This window comes from Simochromis diagramma, unplaced genomic scaffold (assembly GCF_900408965.1).
Source record: "Simochromis diagramma unplaced genomic scaffold, fSimDia1.1 OVJJ01000348.1, whole genome shotgun sequence".
Classification (NCBI taxonomy): Eukaryota; Metazoa; Chordata; class Actinopteri; order Cichliformes; family Cichlidae; genus Simochromis; species Simochromis diagramma.
In genome coordinates this window covers 1,385,669-1,403,280 of record NW_024386755.1, presented here as the reverse complement: position 1 = coordinate 1,403,280, position 17,612 = coordinate 1,385,669, and the positions used below count along the sequence as shown (strand labels likewise).

The 17,612-nt window shown below is 41.1% G+C and overlaps 1 protein-coding gene across 4 annotated transcripts in view; it reads left to right on the top strand.

Annotated features, from left to right (window-relative positions):
- Positions 1-6,209: 6,209 nt before the first annotated feature.
- The window catches only part of LOC120729265 (SPRY domain-containing SOCS box protein 4-like), a 48,874-nt gene continuing 37,471 nt past the window's right edge, over positions 6,210-17,612 (top strand). For 2 of the 4 annotated variants that reach the window (XM_040024811.1, XM_040024794.1), the window contains exon 1: positions 6,210-6,551. The gene's annotated coding sequence lies outside the window, so the exon portion shown is untranslated. The remainder of the gene's footprint in view (positions 6,552-17,612) is intronic. The other 2 variants (XM_040024817.1, XM_040024802.1) reach the window with 1 other exon arrangement.

Genomic DNA, 17,612 nt, shown 5'->3' with positions numbered 1-17,612 from the left:
AGGAAAATGCATTTGTGGGTTGAGCAGTAATTCAATTCAATTTTATTTATATAGCGCCAAATCACAACAACAGTTGCCTCAAGGCGCTTTATATTGTACAGTAGATCCTACAATAATAGATACAGAGAAAAACCCAACAATCCCATGACCCCCTATGATCAAGCACTTTGGTGACAGTGGGAAGAAAAACTCCCTTTTAACAGGAAGAAACCTCCGGCAGAACCAGGCTCAGGGAGGGGCGGCCATCTGATGCGACCGGTTGGGGTGAGAGAAGGAAGACAGGCTAAAGACACAAACTCAGTAGAGTTGAGTTTACACATGAAAAACTTGCCGGATCTCCTCTGCCAATACCAAACAGCTTATTCTGCTATTGGCCCTTATTTGGTGTCAGTTATTGGATTGGATGATTGGAGTTTGATGAAACAAGACATTAGGAATTTAATCATTTATCCATTTAACAAACAAGGGCTTCAGTATCATGTGGAAGAACCATACACAGAGAGCCATACTGGTGTTCACTCTGTGTTGTAGCGTCCTGATGACACCGAGTTTATGCTCCAGTGGATGATGAGAGTCAAACCTTACATACTGATCTGTATACGTTGGTTTATGGTACACATCAACATTTAAATGTCACCCATTACTGATGGAAATCTCACAGTCTAAGAAGGCTAATCTGTCACTTTTTATATCCTCCCTGCTGAACTTGATGTGTTGGTCCACCGAGTTAATGTGATCAGTGAATTGTAGTAGTAGCAGTTCTGAGATTTGATTTTCACCCAGGTGTCATACCTGAACCAACGACTTAACAGAGCCCTCTTTTCCACTTCTTCCATGTTCAAGTTGGCCACCATGGGTGAAACTGGGGAACCCATGGCACACCCACGTTTCTGACACAGTTCCAAGAGCCAACACACTTGGTCGGTGCTGAGAGTGGTCCTGAGGTTGGGGTGTAACATAGTACGAGATCATTGTTTCATCTGCCTCCATAATGCCATCTCTCACCTTCTCAACAAAATCCAAGCTGTTCTTGATGTGGTGTTTAGAGCTGCCTACCAACAGGTTGAGGGTCAAAGCCAGAAAATTTGAGATGTTATAGGTGACCAAGCTGATCATACAGACAATTGGTGTTAGAGGTACACCCTGTTTGTGTATCTTTGGTAAACCATACACAGTGGGTCTCATTTCAGGGGCTCATAAGTATTTTTGTCACTGAGCAGTGACAAAACTTAGCAAAACCATGCACCTAACCTTTTCTGCTGGAAGGATGATAATGTTGTGTCATTACTAAGCGATATGAGCGCCTTCCTCTCCTCCATGCTGATTAATGATCAAGAAACTGACCTCACAGCCCATTGTTTGTCAGTGATGGTAGTTTCAGTCATTATGCAGATGTACTGTTTGGGAACACCTGCAGTCAGCTGAGAAGAAGTCACCTGGATTTGTGACGGAACATTTTTCCCCACTAAAAACACTACATCCAGATGAGCAGAATCAACTTTTTGAGATTTCCTTTTGAGCATGAATCAAGACAGCGATCTTCTTTATGTGTTCTTAAAGCTAAAAAGGTGATTACAACTAAAATGGGTATTTGTGCTGTTAAAATGTGTCCATATGGAAACTATGGCTGGGGAGAAAAGGCCCTGCAAAAATGTTCTACTAGAAAGATTTATGCCATTTCTGTGTTTCAATGGTCTGTTATCTGTGATTTAGTGAGTGGTTGATTTGCTTTTACTGCATGTTCTGTTCTGTTTGTTTGATATCAGTCAAATTTAATTGAATTTCATTTTATTTGGTCTCAACAGATTGTTGAAAGCACATTACCTTCCAGCAGGTGGCAGTGTCGCCTGCTCCTCTGCCCCATTTAACTCTCACTCAAAGACTCTCAAAGTCAAGCCAGTGGAGCAGATGACAGCCTGCTTCCATCCCATTGCTCAGTCCAAATGCTTGGAGACTGGGGAAGAAAACCCCAAATTTTAATTCTAATTGACACGTGAAATTTGCATTGACTTTTTTGCCAACTAAATCAGAATATAAATGAACTGTAAAAGACACAACAACTGATGAACAATGGTGTAGCTTTCAGCTGACAAACATTCTTCCCTAATTCACAATTAATTCCCTTTGCTAAACAACGGGCATCGCATCATCATATTAGCTCTAGCAGGACCAGCCTGACTCACACACCACATGTATTTATTTAGTGTCAGACTGAAAGGGACGAGTGTGTTCCTAAAACACGTTCCACAATCTGCCAGTGTTTTTGGAATAGTACAAAGGGCTTCAGGGTGTTGGTTGTGGCTCACTTGTAAATTGAGCACTGGGGACACACTGAAAAGCAACAGCTACGACAGAAAGTGATGGAGCCAGTAGGGCGTTATAACTGGTACCTTGTTTACCTCTAGAGTGGAAAGGAAAGGAGATTAGAAAGAGGCAGAAAGATGCTGTGATGGGAGCTTCGGGCAGATTACACAATGGATGGAGCAGAGGATAAGATATCTAGACTGCTGACCCTTCGTGTGGGTCAAGTTACAAAAACACATTCCCATAGTGTATTCTAGGAGCAACTTAGAACCTGTGTCTCCAGTAAAATAAATGCTAATAATTGACAAAGTTGTCCTGAAACAGGCTTCTTGTATAAATTTGACTTGTCAAGCGATATTCAAGAAGAGAACTTGTAAATACCAAACACACCTCCTTTTGCAGCTCTCCCCTTACCCCACTATCACCAGCTTATGCACGTATTTCATATAGAACTGGCAGCTAGCTCAGCCAGATCCAAGTTCTCTGCTCACCAATTTTTACTTCTCACAAGGACCTTTTTAACTTTTTGTACTCACCCGATCAGCTCATTAAAGAACTGAGTTTCCAAAGCTTAGACTGTACATTAAACGTAGATATAAGCACTGCGATATTACCTACTGGTTTTAGACTCCACAACCTCAACAAAAGTGCTTTGGTCTCTGTTTTTTCTTTTTTGAAGGTAAAAGTGGGCATGTTTGGACAAGAAGGATTTGTGCTAACACTAGCAAGCTTGGTTAGCAGCTAATACTAGCAAACTTGGTTAGCAGCTAGCAGTAGCAAGTTTGGTTAATTGTTTCATTCTAACCCTGAAATGCTACAATCTGGTAATTGGAAGCTGTCTGCCTGTTGCAGGTTTATATGAGGGTGAAGCACTAGGCTCCAGATTCAGACAAGCAATCCCCTCTCATCTTGCTTTAGATGTCTTCCACGGCTCATACTGTCAGTGAAAAAAACACAACTCTGGCATATGGCTGACATGCACAAGGCATTATGCACACCACATTGCGTGCATGGATTAAAAAGGAAATGCATTTGCTCTCTGTCTCTAGCTCTTATTCTTCCCCGAGCACTTAAATCTTATATTGTTCCTGGATCTTAAAAGCCACCCAAAACTAATACTAAGTGTAGCTTTTTGCATCTTAGGCGCGACTGTCTGTGGCCTGAGAATCTCCAGCCATGCTTGTGGGTCTGTGCTGTAAGGTTGTTCTTAGGCTGCATTCTGGTCATGTACTTCAGGCCATAATTATGAGTTTTAGGGGGAAAACCATTGATATCAACTTCCGAGTTGCAATCCCAAGTTGGAAAAATAAGGGGCACAGAAGCATTTCCAGTTAGCTAACTGCAATGTCAACAGCAGAGGATTGCTGACAACGTGTCTGCACAGATACCAGTGCTCGCATTTCAGAATGAACCAATATTTATACTATCTGTATATGTCTGTCTATGAAACACATTTTTAAACCTGTATTGTGTTTTAACGGCCAGCAGAGGGAGAGGTCTCTAGTTTTCAAGCAATTGAGATTACTAAAGTATTTGAATTCTTGGTTTACTACTGATTGATTAACTCAATAAATATTTTACTAATGGTTTTATGATCTTATTCACCAGTTTTGAGTGTTAATAAATCAAGAGTTTGGTTTGCCCTAGCCAGCGTATCATATCATACAGGTGTACATACAGTGCTTAGACCACCTGTATTTTTAAATGTTTTTTTAATGATAATACTGTAATGTAATGTTTACATGCACATACACACACACACACACACACACACACACACACACACACACACACACACACACACCTGTTGTTATCTGTTTAGATTTTTCAGGAAGAACTACTTATTTGGTGTCTGGAGCACCATAGACAGTACAGATTCATCCTGTGGGCAGCAAGACCCAGACAATTACACAATTACAGAGACAGTAATTCAGCCACAGCCTGTTGACTGTGGACTTAAAAGTCAGACTGGCAAGGTTAAATTTAGAGACATTTCTTTCTGTCTGAAACACACAAACACTTACATCACTGTATATGTGAATGTAAAGTGAAGGGAAATACAGCCAAACCAGGGCAAAGTACTTCCATTTATTTTCTCACAAGCAGCTATCCTCATGATGATTCTGTGACACCACTTCGGCTGTAGGGACACTGTCCAATTACGGTCGGCCACACAACCTGGTCCACGGAGGGATTAAAAAAACTCAGACACAATGAAGGTGTGACACATGAGGACTGGATAGAGACAGATAACCAGTGGGAATGGTAGGCAAAAAAGATTAGGATGGGTGTAGATGTTGGGAGGTAGAGAGACAGAGACGACATAATGAAAGGCAGTGAATGAAAACATCCCATGTAAAGTGTCTGTCAAAGGACTCGCAGAGGATTCGGTGTGTGCTTGGTGAGAAGAGCCATGGCAGCTTCTTCTGAAGTCAGCACTGAAAAGCAGGGAGACACACACACACACACTAACTTTCACAACTCTCACAGCCTCTTTCATAGACAATAGATACGCTCTTACACAAGAGTAGAAATTCACTGCTTGCACACTCACACAGCATGCAGCATGAGTCATGTTCGGTTGAAGTTGCTTCTGCCTCAAGTACATCAACTTTCTGACTTTATGAGTAACAGGCGTTTTACTGTCTAAGATGACAGCTTGAAGATTGATAGGTAGATATTTTCATGCTTCTTTCAGGCTAAGTTAAGCACACCATCTCCTGACTCCAGCTTCATATGTAATAGACAGACACGAGGGGTGTTATTGATCCCATCAACTAACTTTTCTAGAAAGAAAATGAAGCGTGCTTACCAGACAATGTTGAATTATTCCCTTAATGACTCACTGCAGAGGAGCAAGGGGGAAAAAAATCAGCTGATTTTTATTGACTGACAGGCGAGTGATCTGGGCTGTGTTAAACCCATCAGCTTCAATTCTCTGGTCCTCTTCGGAATTGATTTGAGGCCAGCTGCTTAGGGAGCCGGTGGTCTACTTTCTACAATGAGCCTCATTTCATCCAGACCTTTATTACTCACAGAGGCTTACTTGCCCGTGTTTCCGTACGCTTTTAATACCGTTGCAGGTGAGATGAGCACAGCTGGAATTGGACTGGGATGATGGAGAGGGAGTTAATATTGATATGAACTGACATTAGGTGGAGTCACAGTGGTTACTGTGAGCACACACCACACCTAAATCCAAACAAACCAGTGTGATCGTCATTACCTGAACTGGTTTGGCTTTTGTGGCAAGGTGCATTAGAAGTGAGAAATAAGCTTGCTGAGCCATTAGTTTTGGATAAATCAATAGTTTTAGATAAATCCATAAACAATGTCAGCTTTAAGTTATTTATTTAAGTATGCAACATTAATCAAAGACAAAAAAGATCAGGAAATGTTCTATGGAATGGTTGGATTACATATTGTGTGTGTCACCAAGACATAGTCTCAATTATAGAAATATTTTCTTATATACTTTTTCATAACAAAAAGTAGAACCAGTGCTCCAAGTTCACGTTAATACACTGCAAAGGCACTGAGCCGTTGTGATTAAGCTCAGCGTAAAACTATGTAAGGCATGAAGTGGTCTCCACCCTGCTTCAGCTCTAAAAGCGAGAGTGTAACAGGAAGTGCGGAGAAGCCGACACACAAAATAAAAGCACACATGTAGACACCTTCAGGGAAAAAATAGCATTTGGCAACAAAAGCTCACAAAAACACTCCACGACGTCGTTCGGTGCGTTTTCTTATAACTCCATGCCTGTAGACTGGACACAAATTTGCTTTAAAAAAATGCCGTTTTTAAGTGAAGCGTTTCTCTTCGGGCGTCGTGACCGGAAACGCTTTGCTGGGCTGCTAGCTTAACGCTAGTCACCTTTTCTTGATCCCGACCCTCCAGCCAATCAGCGGCTGTCAGGGACACATGAACGGCGATAATATCCGCGGAACAGCCGCTGCAGGCAGGAGGAACAAAGAAAGCCGCTCGCTGTTCGTAAGGCGTCCTTTCACTTCGTCAACACGGACGTATACCGTGTTGGATTAGGTCTGTGTGGGTTTTTGTTTGTCTTTAGCGTAAAGTCATTACCGTAACTATTACATGTTATTCTACGTATTAATTCCGAGCAGTCGTTTTCACTGAGGAAAGAGGAAACTTGGCGTCGTGAGAGGTGGTTTAGTTTTTTCTTTCGTCGGGTCGTCTTTCTCGAAACCCTCCAGCTTTGGATGCGCTTGCCGGAGGTCTGTGTGTGGTAAGTTAGTTTTTCTTTTTCTATCAGTCAGAAACTACAGAGTCTGTAAAGGACGCTCGTCGCTTTGCATTGCGGAAAGCAGAAAACTCCTCGAACTCAAACTTTGCCTGTTTGATTTCTGAGGCTCGCGAAAGCGACGTTACCTTCTTCTCACGAACAGCCCGGAGACGGGAGCGTTCTCCCGAACTCACTAAATGTTCGGGTCTTGTTTTCGTGCTCCCCTCCTTGATGACAGACGACACAAAGAATAACTAAACTTAAAGGTGTTTTCTGAGTATTTCGGCATAAGCTTTTTGAGAGCAGGTCGGTCATTGTTATGTTTAAGGCTAACTTGTTGAGCAGCTAGGACTGGCGCTTCAGCTGGCGTATATAGGCTTGGTATACTTATCTAAATGGCTTCGTAGGGAGTCAGTCGTGCCCGGATGCATTAAGATGACATTGCTGCAGCATTAAGTCAATCGACCTGTATTGTAGTTGACTAAAATGTGTCAACACCAAACTATTTTTTTTTTTTATTTATTTCTTTGCCGTTTTAAAGGATCATGCATGAAACTAGTTTTCCTTGTGTTTATAAGCTGCTTAAAGGCACTTTTTAAGCACAGTTTTCACCACCTGAATGCCTGAGGTCTTGATGTTTTCACATGTGTGCTGCCTGATTGGTTTAATTTCGCTAGTTGGTGAACTTCTTTTTCCTGAAACGGGCTGTTTTCTATGTGAGCAAACAAGGTAGGTAGCAGAGTGTGTTTCAACCAATAGCAGCTAGGCTGTTTGACTCCATTCAGTGGCCATTTAATCTTAAGCCTGCCTGCTATTCAAGGCTAAACGCCTAGCCTGTAACCACACCATCTGCTTTGCCCTCCAGGGTATTGTCAGGCTACTGTCCAGATCAAGTGTTATGGGAGATTTGTGTGGGTGGACCACAGCAGATGGTAAGATGGAGAGCATAGCTGGCTGATGTGGCAGCTAGGCAAACCATTGTGGTTGGTTGGATCGTGTTTTTAGTTGTCAACAGTGTAATAAACAAAAGCCAGAATCTTTCAACAGGCAAGCACTTTCCACAGCTCCATCAGAGGCAGCACTGGACATGGTGTGAATGTTAACTAGCTTCCCATACAGTACAACGGCAAGCTTATCTTCTCCTAATAGAGGGGCTAATGACCCCTGCACTCCACTTCCAGCCATCAGGATTTCGACCCTGTGGCTATCATGACGTCAGCTCACCTCCCTTTGACCATGCATAAATGTAAACATGGCGTTAGAAGTCAGCAGTTGAGTTCTGATTTATGTTTAGTTTATATTATGGGTCATCTTCAGTCATATAAAAGATAGTGGGCACTTCGTGCATTTAAAAAGCAGGGAATTGGTGTTTCTTCAGCTTCTGGATTTTTATGGCTGATTGGAGCCCACTGACTGTGGGGTATGTGTGTGATAACAAACCGCCTCTGTGACATAGTTTAACCTGCTCAAGTAGACCTTACTTAATGATCAGTGATCTGGATTGATTTTTAGTGAGTGGGGTCTTTGGATGTGCATTTCCCCCATATAGGAATCTCACCAATTGGTGCTATGAGGTTCACGAATGCAACATAATTGCTCATCACATACTAGTTTTGTAAAACCTTTATGATAAACTGATCATAAGGTTATGCCACTCAGATTGTGATAGATAAATGAATTCTCCACCTTCAGACTATACTGAATGTGTCTTTTGTTCACCAAGGTACCAACTACCGCCATTTATTTATCCACATCTAATGCAAGCCATAGATCGTTGTGACGTATGCAGAAGTGGTGCAGTAGACCCTTTCTGGCTCTTATTTACTGCTTTCCATCAATAATCTGCATATAACAGAAAGACCATAAATTCTTCGGCATAGCATTTCTGATATTTCTACAGTCTGAACCACGAGTTACACTTGGACAACTTTCTAAGGTTTGTCTGGATCCAAACATTGAAAGACTGAGCCCTAAAAATGGCAAGGTCATTTGGTGCAGCAGTTGGAGTCTCCAGTTATCTGATATACCGTTTGAACAGAGCTTAAATTTTGCTTTACTGTCTCCTCCAGCTGTTACAAACCCTGTCCTGCCAATGTCTCTAAAAATGAGGCGATCTGCTTTTTTGTTCAGGATGTGGACAGGAAATCTATTCTTAATATTTGTTGTGGGTTGTTGGTTTTTTTAATTTTTTAATTTTATTTATTTATTTTTTTTAAACAAACTCTCTTTGCTGCTAGGATGTTACCATTGAGACATCATGTATAGCTCTCCCTGTTATTTTAAAGTTTTTAACATAAAATGTGGTTTGGACAAACCCTTGTGCTTACGGATACTCGTTTACTTCACAGGGATCAAAGTGTACCCTAGTGGACTCGTGGATGTGGCAAGAATAAATCCCCTTTTCTATTGGACCTACTAGGATCAACTCGGCATGGTTCGCTATGGTTTTCAGGTTTTTCCATTAGGTCACAGTACCTGGTTCTTTTGTTAGTACCTGCTCGCCCGGGCTTCCAAGCGATCCGAGTAGGTACTAAAATGTGATGTCTTAAGACTGCGTGCCTGTGGTGTCACTTGATGAATTATGAGAGTGACTTATTCATAAAAACCACTTTTTTTTATTTTTTTTTTTTAAACCTGGCAACAAGGGAAAATGCAACAAAAAAACAATGCTGTGGTCGCTGAGTCTGATAAAAAGCTCATACACCGAGCAGCAGGTATATTCTTGCCTAGACGTCCACCTTTGTTGTAGTGTTGCGGGACTCTCAGACGCGTTGCAATCGGAGTCGAGTTGTGGCGATCCAAGGTGAGTCGATCTGAGTAGGTACTAATGGAAAAGGGGCTTTAAATCCACTTGAGTCAGTCTGCACCAACAAGTGGAAATCTTCTGTGATGTGACTCTTTGCCAAAAGGGACTTGACTCGGTTGGTTGCCAGAAATATACTGGTTAACCTTGAGTTTAACCAGTATATTTCTGGTTAACTCAGGGTTTCCATAGGTGAGAGTGTGCTGTGGAGGGATTATTGATCTCCCACTCCAGCATTTGTCTCCAGATCGCTCAGTGTCTCATGATCCACTTATGGTAGCATACACAGGATAGCCGTCAGCTTTCTGGTCTCCCTGAGGCAGTCAGTCCCTTTGTGTAAACATCCTGTGGTGATGGCAGGCTTGCAGAGACTGGTGGTTGTCTTTGTGAGATGGACTCTATGGTCGGTGTCCAACTCATGTCTAATGTTAAAAGACCCTGTGTCCTCGATCACCATCAAGGACACAGGCTCAGGGTTTTTTTTTTTTTTTTTTTTTTTTTTTTTGTCTTCTTTGTGTTATTTTCTTTTTTTTTTTTTTTAAATTTCATTTTATATAATGTACCCCGCCTCTCGCCCTATGACAGCTGGGATAGGCTCCAGCGCCCCCCCGCGACCCTGAAAAGGATAAGCGGAAGCGAATGGATGGATGGATGGATGGATGGATAATGTTCATATAGTATTAGAACATTTGTTTTAAATAATTACAATATTCAAGAAAGTAATCGCAATTTCTGCCGTAAGGGAGCAGTTGTGCTAGTCAGGCAATCATAGATGGCGTCATTATCACAAGCTTATACAGAATGCTAAAATGTGCTTTGATGGTGGTTAGAATATCTGTATGGATGTCCCAAGTAAAATATAAATGTGGGACACGTGACAGAGCCTGGGATGACCGATGTGGATACTTTCCAATTCAAACATTGTCAGGAAAGAGCACTGTGCTGAAATAAAAACGCAACAGAAGGGTGTGTAACCCAATTTTCAAGCAGCACTTGCAATGCTCATAATTTTTTAATAAGTGAAAAAAATGGATTGAAACTGTTAGGAGACACTTTCCCTCCATAGACAAAAATTGAATACTGTCTCTCTGGTACCTGCTGGAGGGATTCCAGCAGAATTCCACTTTTATCTGTCCGGTTAATCCCTCCATCCCATGCTCACTTTAACAGAGACTTTCACTCGGTAGTAAAGATGTACACTCAGAGCCCAGGCTGTTTCACCAGAGCAAGGCTGTAGTCAGTGTGTCTGATGCTGACTCAGTAGAATGTTAATGTTGTGAAATCCCATTAAGAGCAAGCCAGTGCTGAGCAGGGCCCAGCCTGGGCTTTACGGGACAGCAGGTCATTTTAAAAGGCCGGCAGTGTCCCTGTGTTTGCACTCTTGTAATAGGATCTAATTACTTGAGTGGCTCACAGTAAATTGAACGGCTCTTTTAAATTGCTCCCACTCATGTTTAGTTGCTCTTCAAGGCAGTTTAAATGATTTTTTTTTTTTTTTTTCTTAACAAGTGTTACTGATGGAGGATAACTGTTTTCAGAGAGGCTTTAGTCCAAAGGGCAAATGCTGGATGGATTTGCCCTAAGGCTTTAGCTACTCTTGTTGGCTGGGGTTGGGGGTGGAGAAACAAATCCACCTATTGTTTTTGTTGCCCTGTCCTGATAAGGGTGATTGAACAGCAGGGACTGTATGCAAAGCAGCAACATTTCCCACCAGGTTCAGCTGTGACTACCACTGGCTTTCAGATGGGTCGTTTGTGGCCTTTGTCTGCTATTGAATAATAGTGTCCACCCAGTCTCTATCATGACACTGATAATAGACTGTATTGATGTAAAGCCTCTTCTTCTTTTAAGCAAAAGGTTTCCTTTAATATGCAAAACAATTGAGAAAACCCTGCTCATTGCATTCTTACTTCAGGCACTGAATGTATGACTAGAACATCAGAATACTGCGTGCCACCTGGTGGTACCTGGTGCTATTTAGGGTTTGTATTTTTTATTTTTTTTTACCCAGCCCTTCAGGCACACCAAGGATTTTCTCAGCAGAGTGTGTAGAGGGAGAGACAAAATACCAGGGCTGTTTATCTTTCGCATCTAAGAAGGATGTGGTGTAAAGAGCTCCTCTTGGAGAAAGTTTCCACCCACGCTTCTGTACTTTTCACAGAAGCTGGGCACAGTGTGTATAGAAGTACAAACTCCTATGAATGAAAATTACTCTTGTAGAGCTGCACTCAAATGTTCAGCTACTTAGGAAAATAGAGACTACAGGATGATCATGACATCCCCAAAATAAAACCAGTAAACAAATATCCTGTCTTGAAACGGTCTATGAGCCAGGCTTTCATTAGTTTCAGCTAGTGCTGGGCGATATGGAAAAAATATTTATCACGATACGAATTATTTTATATCACGATATACCACCTGACCTGTGGTCATCGGGAAAGTACGCAGTCTGTAAACAGCGAGCGCAGAGGGTGCAGTCTTTGTTAATGAAATGGATGGTCACGCTCATGTAGGGCTGCGTATCTCTGCTCATCCATAGGTCAGTCGTCAAGGCATAATGCACGACACTGCAAACATCCTTCTCTACTTTGGCCCGGCATGCGTCATACAAGCGAGGCAACTCGACTTTACTGAAGTGCTTGCGTACCTCGGATCATGGACTTTGACGAGGTCACGAAAGCTGTCCTTCTCAACTACATAAACAGGGATCATGCCTTTACAAATGTAACGCGAGATGGCTCCTGTGGTTTGTTTATGGCTCTGGGACGTTTTCTCACAAAAGCCTTGTGTGAAAGACTGTTGTATCTTCGGCTGGCTATAGTTTTTCTTTTCCCAACTTGCTGCAAAGAAACAGCATGTGCATCAAAAAAAACTATTTCCAACAGTGTAACACTAGTTGCAGCTGATTACTTCCAAAAAAAGTATTTATTTTGCTATTAAGCAGTAAGATCTTAAGTTTGCCTGCATGTGTCTTGATCTGTGGATCACTTTCAATAGTTGACTGCAGCTCTTTTGTCGCTAACACTGCGACTACAGTCTCCTGAGGCATTCAAGCCCCATTTGGCTCTCTTTGCAGGCAAAGGGGAACCAACTGTGGTGTAGGAAGGCTGTAAAATGCCCTGTGAGATGGGCTTTAGGGTCAGAAACGCCCCCAAACTTGGCAACTCATTCCATCCCTCCTGTTTTTAATTTGAATTGCATTTAAAGTGCTTCTGTCTGTGATCTCTTTTCATATGTGCATGATTTCCAAATAATCAAGATTCCATTATTGATATAGAGATGCAAAACTACCAGATTTATCTGATTGACCCCACTTACCTGTCTGTAGCAGTATATGCGGTCTGTGCTGTCTCTCTTTAACTGCTGCATGCAAAACAGTGTACCCAAACCCCTGGGTCAGCACAAGGCCAGAGTCCACATACACAGCCTCAGTGAATCATCTCACCTCGGATAACGTATTATGCAATGGTGTGTTTGTGTATGTTGGTACAAGAAGTGCAGACGTACACAGCAGCCTGCTGTCAGCTTACTGAGACAGAATTGAAGGGATAACAGGAGGGTGGTGGATGCATTTTGTCAATATGCTGAAGCAGAGGCATATGATTAACAGAGTGTGAGTAAACCAACTCTAGATGCAATGTTTAACTTTTTCGATAGTCTTGTGGCTTTTTCATTTGGAGCTGTGCACTGACTATGGTAAATCTTGTGGCAATGGGATAATTGTGTAGCAAAACCTGTATAAATTGTTGTGGAGCGGTCACCAGCTGTGCTCATTTCATGATAGTGGCCTTTATGTCCAACTATCCATGTAAATACTTATTGTGTTAACAGTCAGTTTCTGACAGGAAAACATTCTACATGCCACTGAGTTCAGATGAACGTGGTTCAGACTTTCCCTCTCAATAAAGTAAGTCTTTTTAATCCTCATGGTTTCTAACCTTGTTTACTGCTTTAGTGGTGCCTAGTCAGTGATTTGGACAATGTTATTTATTTATTCTTTTGCCACCTGCAGTTGTTGTTTGTGCGTCCCTGCCTCCTGTATGTATTTTCAGTAACTGAAGAGCATGCACTATTGGGTTGAGATCAGGAGGCTAACTTGGGCATTGAAGAATATTCCAGTTCTTTGCCTTGAGAAACTCTTGGGTTGCTTTTGCAGTATGTTTTTGGCTCATTATCCACCTGAAATGTGAAGCACTGTCCAATCAATTTTGCTGCATCTGTCTAAGTCTGAGCAGAGAATATAGTCCTGTACACTTCAGAATTGATTCTGCTGCTTCTATCAGTTGTCACGTCATCAAAAACACTAGTGGCCCAGTTTCACTGGCAGCCATACGTGTCCATGCCGTAAAATGTCTCCACCCTGTCTGACAGATAATGTGGTGTGCTTCAGATCAATAGCTGTTTCTCCCCTTCTCCATACTTTTCTCTTCCTATCATTCAGATAGGATTTTTATTTTGACTATCATTTGTCCAAAGTCTAATCTGGCAGTATTGTTCTTGAGAGAAACCTGCAGTTACACCCTTGCTATTTCTGTTAAAAAGCAATTTGAATATATCCATCCATTCGCTTCCGCTTATCCTTTTCAGGGTCGCAGGGGACGCTGGAGCTTATCCCAGCTGTCATATATTATTTGAATATATTATGTTATTATATTATATTTTGAATATTAAAAACTGGTAAAACAAAAGGGAATAGTAATATGAACCAGTAAAAACTTTAGGAATAGAATTAAGACCTTAATAACGATGTGCCTGCCCCCTCAAAAGTGCTTTTAACTTGGTTAGATGTTGTGAATTGTTTTTCTTTACCATGCAAATAATTGTCTTTATTAGGTGACTTCAAGATTGTATTGCGATAATTCAAGGAAGTTAATTTAAAAAATGAAACATTTTGTCTGATTGCAGCTTGCAGGGAACGAAATGTATTAATGCAGACAATATGAAGGGAAGTTTCCATCCTTTTCCAGTTTTCTACCCAGGATGTTGTATTATCACTCAAGAATTTTAACCAGCTCCTTAAACCCCTCCAGGACGAACATGTAATTGTATCAGTAATTTATACACTTGTGGCTCAGGGGGTTGGGAAGCGCATCTGTAACCGGAAGGTCACCGGTTCGATCCCCGGGCTCTCTGTCCTGGTCGTTGTGTCCTTGGGCAAGACACTTTACCTTCCCGCCTACTGGTGTTGGCCAGAGGGGCAGATGGCACGATATGGCAGCCTCGCTTCTGTCAGTCTGCCCCAGGGCAGCTGTGGCTACAGCAGAATCAGAAAGGGTTTTATTGCCAAATGTTGAGCAGGTTTACAACATTAGGAAATTGCTGCGGTGCTTCAGTGTGTGTGAATGTGAGAGTGAATGAATAGTGGCATTGTAAAGCGCTTTGGGTGCCTTGAAAAGCGCTATATAAATCCAATCTATTATTATTATTATTATTATTATTATTATTATTATTATTATTATTATTATTATTACATCCACCACATGCTTGTCCTGTCATATAAGGTGGAGATGCCCAGTCTTCCGGCAATGCTTGGTTGATTCATTTGCTTACTTTTTGGTCTCAGGTTGCTAGTATATCATCTTTGCTTGGCTTCATAGCTTGGTTTTATTCATTAGTGTGTTTCTATTTTTTTTACGGGGAATAATTTTCTTACCTGTTTTGCAAACGGTTGTGCTTTGAAAGACATCCAATCACTTGTAACCAGTCCACTTTCATAATACTGAATTTAGCTCTCTTTATAGTCATTGAGTGATAGGCAGCTCTCGCTCTCAGACATGTTTGGGCTGCTAGAGAATGTAAACAACTGATGTCGCTTTAGCATTGATATCCGGTCTTTAAGTCTGATGTCATTAGCCGTGCCTGGGCCCAAACTCTGCTGCAGGTCCCTAAGTCCAACGATCACTGCGGCATCGCTGAGAGTTAAAAACTGTCTAAATCCTTTCGTCTGTAATAAAATGATCAGTGTTGTTGCTCTACCAGGTGTAACAATTAAGTTTAACATCCAGGCATCTAGGGCTGCTCGATTATGGCAAAAATGATAATCACGATTATTTTCACTGAAATTGAGATCTCGATTATTTGACGATATTTATTTAACCCTTACAACCTACTATCGAACCAAGTCCGCCAGAGCTTATATTATTTTTTTTTTTTACATGTTGTAGTGCCATTTGTGGGAGCATTTCAAGTTGCTATACAACTATTATAGCCCATATTTTAATAATATGTATGCATTAAGTCCATAGTAACTACATTAATTGCAAAAAAAGTGCAATAAACTACAAAAAAAAATCTTTTTTTTTTTTTTTTTTTTTTTTACATATATTTCTACTTGGAGAAATTTAAGAGGTTTATCCCTCAAAACTTTAAATACAAAAAAGTTGCAAAAAATAGTTTACAACAACAGGAAATTTATTTTGAGTGTCTTCATAGTTTTATTTTGGAGATACACCAATTTTTATATACTGCAGGAAAAACGAAAAAACAATCCTATGATGCAAATTTGCAAAGAAAACAGCATGTGCATCAAAATAAACTATTTCCAGCAGTGCAATTCGAGTTCTAAGCATCACAGAAACTATTCAGAAAAGTCAAACATGACTTATAAAAACACCAGTATAGGCTTTTAAGGCCTACAAGTAAAAAAACTACATTTTCCGCGAAAATGACGTCATTTCCGGTTTCGGGCAGGAAATGGCGGACATGCGATAGTTCGCGCTGACGTCTGTTTCACTGTGGGAAGTGTTATGAACAGCTGATCCGATCGGCAAAGCGTGTTTCTGGAATATTATGTTTTTGTTCCTGCAAGCGCTTTTTATGCAATTTTTGCAAAGCTATATGTGGAAGGAAACCGTGACCGAGGACAAGCTGATGTCATAAGATGTAAGTACAACTCCTCCGGTTTCATATGCAAAAAAAAAAATTATTGCGCTAGCTTACACGGCTCAGGGTTCTTCAGGGATTTAAAAATAGTTACACAAAACGGAGCATGCAGCTCTGACCGGCTTTAAAGGGTTAACAATAACAACGTATTGAATAATGACTTTAAAAAATAATGTAAAATAGTGTGCAACACCACTGAAGTTTTTTTTTAACCTCTCTTTTCAACCAATGGCAGTCACTCTCCTCTCCAAATAACTTCTGCTTAGCTTTCCGAGCTTCCCTCGGGTCCTCTTAATCAGCGGTCTCCAACCTTTTTTGCGCCACGGACCGGTTTATGCCCGACAATATTTTCACGGACCGGCCTTTAAGGTGTCGCAGATAAATGAGGGAGGGGCTAATAATCGGCTCAGTCATTTTTAATGATCGTTGAAAGCCCAGATCGTAATCGTGATTAAAATTCGATTAATTGAGCAGCCCTACAGGCATCCACGAAAACCGATTTTATGAAATTTAACGGAGTTAGAAGTTAGCAGGAAGTTAGCTTGCTAGTTTGCATCTAAATATAATATACCATGTTCTGACTGAGGGATTTATAAAACAAATTAAGATGTACAGCTCTGCTATCACTTCTGACATAAATGAAGACAGGAAAGTAAACAGCAGGGACATTTGTAGGTTTACTGAAATTTGGCTAGCTGGTATATAATGATGTGCTACATGATCGCTAGCGACACAGCTATGTTAGCATAATATAAACAGTGAAGGTGGAGGATAAACACTAACTTTTTTTCCACTCAATTAAAGTTAACATGAGGGTTCCCGAAGGTTCGGGACAAATGCACTCGCATGGCAGGATGCTGTAAACAGACTGAACTTCAGTCGGGAGAACAACTGAGATAATCCATCCACAATACGAGGTTAGTTATCAATATACTGCTGCATGGGCTGAGCTGTAGTTACATCGTAAGGTTTTAAAAGCTGAGCTTCAAAATGATTAGCGGTAATAAAAACCGAGAGGCCGACAGTGATCACTGACTGTTTTCAGGGGCTTGTTGAGATTAAACAACATACAAAGCATTAAAACATGTAAAAAACAAAAGCCTTATTAAACGCAGAGTAGTTTGGACCCGGAAGCGGGATTCACCACGTCATCACTCAGACCAGATAGCAAGATGATACTTACGGCTTTAAAATTTGTAATGGTAGTGGCTGTGTTGGTCAAAGCATTCATTCTTAAGAATGTACCACATTGCTGATTTGGCTACTCCTTAAGTTTTTGCTACATTTCTCTGATAGGTTTATTTTAGTTTTTCATTCTAATAATGGACTCATTAACTTGCATCCAAGAGTCTTTGGACATCATTAAAGACTTTCAGTGA